At 37.1% G+C, this 4,913-nt stretch overlaps 1 protein-coding gene across 6 annotated transcripts in view; it reads right to left on the bottom strand.

The window, feature by feature from the left end:
* Positions 1-4,913, bottom strand: part of GTDC1 (glycosyltransferase like domain containing 1) — a 523,084-nt gene that overhangs the window by 21,479 nt on the left and 496,692 nt on the right. The gene's annotated exons all lie outside the window — the stretch shown is intronic.

The raw sequence follows: 4,913 nt of genomic DNA, 5'->3' as shown, positions 1-4,913 counted from the left end.
CTAATCGAAGAAGAGAAAATAAAAGACGACTTACTCTTACAATAGTGAAAGGTACAATCACAGCATTAGGAACAGTCGTAACACTGCAACACTACTGATCTGATCACCTGACTGGTTCTTAGAGAAAGCAACACATGTATACACACAAACGTTCCCACACAAACACAGAGAGAGAGAGAGAGCATATGATTATATACCCATTTCCTAACTGAACAAAGAAAAGGCAACACAACTCTTTAAAGGGCTGTTTATTTTTTTGGGGGGGTGGGTAAAATTTCAAAAGACTGCTCTCAAAACACATTGTATATGAGAGACAAGGAAGATTATAGATGAGAGACAAAGTGAAAAACAATTCACTTGCTCCAAGAATTTGCTGAACAATTTCATCTTGTTGAATTCCACCCATTCACACATGTATTTAGATCCTAACAATGACTGACAGACATTTGGAAAGCAAAAGTAAAAGTTGACCCGCAGACAGTTCAAATTTGCCATATGCTTGCTGTCACTGTTAACAGTCTGTAGACCATCCTAATTTATGCTTCAGCAGATTAACCTGATGTATTTTAAAGACTCTGAATACCTGTTTAGTTTTTGAATAAGGCATTTTATTTCTCCTTATTATTCATAAATATGACAGCAGTGATAATGAGTAAGGGCAGATTTAAGTAGGTGGAAAGGGGAGATAAAGGGTTTTTCCTCCTATGATCTCTCACAAATATTTTCCACTTAAATGATCGCCTTACTGAACAAATTCTCAAAAAATATACATCAGGTGCAATTTCAGAAATAAAAGTTCTTTCCCTCCACATAGCCTAACAGAATTTTAAAAGGAACTTATTAGTGCTTAAGAATCACTATACCAGAGAGATGATATGGGGTGGGAGTGGGGAGGAGGGTTCAGGATTGGGAACTCATGTACACCTGTGGCAGATTCATGTCAATGTATGGCAAAACCAATACAGTATTGTAAAGCAAAATAAACTAAAAATAAAAATTAAAAAAAAAGAATCACTATACTTTAAATGGCATGTGTGTATGTATATGCAAATGACTAATCATATACTTTTTAACCTAATATTTGCATTTTTAAATTTTGTTACTCTCTTGTGTGTTTATTTTGTCAACTAGATGCCCTTTCCTTTTCTTTCATGAAATTACATTTCTTAGGCATTATTGTAGATGTAAAATATTTCTGATAGAAAGGGAAAGAATTACTATGACTTGTTTTAAAATTTGGTACTTCAGTCCAAATCTACTCAATCTTTCCTCTTTGTGCATTTGAGGGTAGGTCTTCAACTTTCCCAGTTTTAATCAGATAGCCCAGATGGTCATGCTTATGGTAAAAATATCATTAAGGACTGGATAAATAAAATAATTTAAGAGATTTACTAATTAATTTTTAAAGATTCTAGATTTTGAGCTAGGACTATAGATTGTGTTACATAGGCTTTGTCTCTTTTGCTTTTAACAAAAGTGGTTAATAGTGGTTGGTGTGTGGTAATACTCAGTAAGTGACTTTTAATTAGTTATTAACAGTTATTTACAAGTTATTATATGTAGTCTGCTTTTAAAGGTGCCATACTTATGTCAAAATATTCTAAAATAATGAAACCCACCATCTAAAACATGCACGGCCATTCATTATTTTTAAAGAAAATATTTTGTTGCTTACATTTGAGCAAACTACTTTTCAAATATCTCTTCTGACAGTATTTAAAGTATGAAGCATGAACAGAGTAAGTAACTTACAGCAAGTCATAGAAATTACACATGGAAACAGAATGAAAATGGTTTAATTGCAGGCTTGTGCTTGTTGTCACGCTTGTTGTCATGGACAAAGCCGGTGGGACTAGGAGAGACCTGATCTACACATCACCCAGCAACATCCACCTGGCTTTTTTTCCATAGCAAAACCTCCTTGTCCTTTAAATTCTTGAGGTGAGGAGGGTAGGAATGATGCACCGGATTCATCTGAAGCACCAACAAGACTCTTGGTTCATCTGGAGAAGCGAAGCCCTGGGCAGCTGGCACCCTTCCACAGGGAGCTACAAACACCACTTTGCCACGCTGCGAGTTTCCCCAGGCAGCAGATGTCTCATAGCTGCCGCGCAGGTCTCCAACTCCACCACACCACCTGGACAACATATTTAATGTACCGAGGATGTGTTTGTTGCCACTTGGGAAAGAATTTTTAAATTTTATTTCATTTTTCTCTCAACACCTTCCTGATTAGTGAAATTTGGCCTCAGATTGCAAAACTCTGTATTCAAAAATATAAGGGGGAAGAATCAAGACTCACATTTCTTCCCATCACCCCAATTCCCTACCCCCAATCATTCTGGAAAAAAAATGCATCTATCTTCCGTATTATTACAATGCTCTTTTATTCTTTGAAAATGGAATTTTTCCACATAGCAGTTCTGCTGAACCACTACGCAGAAAAGTTATACAACGAACTGTGAGATGGTTCACCCTCCTGCTTGGCTCCAACAGCACCAACTTCAACACGCCTCCACCACAACTTTAAACGGTGGGTGCAATCCTCTTAGAACATTATCTGGAAAACATTCTGACTTTTTCGGCTGCTAAAGTGATACTTACAGTACCGTTGTGTCTGTTTAGTTTAAAAATGAGGTTGATAACGATAATGCTTTTCCTAAGATGATCTTCTACTTTTTAATGATACCCGTAGTTTCCCCTACATAAATGACTAAATCCTTACAGAATCTCGGTCTTGATTAGCACTCCTGCTAGTAAAATTTCACATACTAAATCAGCACCAGCTGTAGCAAGAAAGAAAGAAAAAGGCAAGTGTAAATGTTCCATATGCCCCACCAAATTGGCATCTGTGTCAGTAACCCTTTTTTTTAAACTATTGTATACATACATTCTCTTAAGTGTTTTGTTCACAGAATACTGCTAACAAAATTCCTCTGTTGGCATCTCAAGGAAAGAGCCTGTCCTTGGTATAATTCAACGGCACAAAATTCAATTTCTCCCTCTCTTCATGCGGTCACAGACACACCTGAGTTCTATGTATATAAGTAGCTTCAAGTTAGTGAACCTTTATTTTGACATCTGTTCCCTGTAATATGACATGGCAGTGCTCTTATAAAGCTGCTTTACAGTTGAAATTCAATTGGTAGCAATGCCAAACAATCTCAGAGAGACAATAGAATCATTTTGGTCACCTGGAAGGTATCTCAGAGACCAGGCTCAAAACAAATAATCTGGAATGTGTTGACAGTAGAAAGCATTTATGATCACTCGCATGCTGTCACTCTTGTTTTCTTCCCATTATGAAGGGTCTCTTCACAGAACTAAAGATGCATCAGAAGCAATCCCAAAGCTACAGCTAAGATAACATATCATGCCACTTTAGGTGGTTTTCTTATCCATTGGGATCTTATTGTCTGAAATCCAGTAGATATAGTTCTTCAGGAACATATTTAAACCATCAACATGAATACCACAATAACCATCAGAAAGCTACAAACATAGAAGAGTGTACTAATTAAATGTTTACATACAAAGAGTGTCAGTAGGCTGTGCCCCAGAGATAGCTGTCTCACAGAGATAGCTGTCTCACAGAGATAGCTCTCTGGAACCTGGTTATCCTGGTGAATGTGTGCGTGTGCAGTGGCTTAGTCATATCTGACTCTTTGGGACCCCATGGACTGTAGCCCACCAGGCTCCTCTCTCCATGAGATTTCCCAGACAAGAATAGTGGAGTGAGTTGCCTTTTCCTTCTCCATGGGATCTTCCTGACCCAGGAATAGAATCTGAATCTCCTGCATTGGCAGGGAATTCTTTTACTGCTGAGCCACCAGAGAAGCCAGTCATCCTGGTGGACCACTGTATTTGGAAGAAAGAGCACCCATTTCTTTGTGACACTCACTAATTCCTGATCATGTGTTCTCACAAGGGTTGATATTTTGCGTTGCTCTCGTTTACCTCCATGTCTACCTCTCTGGATTTGACTATAAACTCCTTCAGACAGTTTCTTTATAGTCCCTTATCTGTCTCACTGGAGTAGCAGAGTTCAGCAGATACCCAACAAATGTCTGTCTGAATCAAAATGGTTAAGGAATGCTCATATTTTTGTTAAAATCTAAATGAACTGGTTGATGAACAGTTTACCAGTTGGGATCAAGTGATCCAATTACATAAGGACAAAGGAAAATGGATGAAAATTTCTTTTGTTTCCCTCAAGTTTTCCTACTGTATAAACTCCCTTTCATCAAATGTTATTATATGGGTATAGAGATTTAGTGAAAGTTACTCTCAATAACTTTTTTATATCGAAGGGTGAAATTCAGAAGGCATTTTGGTGACAAGTTAAAAATCTCTTGGATTTTCTGAACCAGTTTGCCTAAATTCTTAGCAAAACAATTAGAGAAAGGAATGTGGGAAAATTCACAACTACAGTGTATTTTGCAGAGTGCTTTTATAAAATATGAAAATTCATTCTCTTAGAAACATGTAGCTTCTTTTACAAGACAATGGCTTCTCTCTCTAGTACTGTTGGTAATCCAAAAAAGCTGCTAGCCTCCTCTCATGGAAGCTGTGAGCGGAATTCCCATAGTGGCAAGTTTGAATGAGATGATCCAATGTTTACACACATGAAACTCAACTATATTTACCAACCGTATAGTGATCTTGCAGCTGTTATAATGATTACACAGAACTGATTCTTAAAACACTTGGTCATATTATAGTTGACGGTAGCAGTGGTAAAATCTGTATTTTTGCTAATCTATTGCTTCCAGAAAGTAAGCGCAGTTGTTGATATATCTTTATGTTCCCAAATATCAGCACAGTAATACAGAGTATGTATTTGTTAAATGACTCCTGAATACATGATGCTTTTTGAACAACCGATTTCTTACATGGTTGCCTGCTTATTTTTT

Source organism: Ovis aries, chromosome 2 (genome assembly GCF_016772045.2).
Source record: "Ovis aries strain OAR_USU_Benz2616 breed Rambouillet chromosome 2, ARS-UI_Ramb_v3.0, whole genome shotgun sequence".
Classification (NCBI taxonomy): Eukaryota; Metazoa; Chordata; class Mammalia; order Artiodactyla; family Bovidae; genus Ovis; species Ovis aries.
The sequence above is the reverse complement of the archived record's forward strand: the minus strand, read 5'-3'. Positions and strand labels throughout refer to the sequence as shown.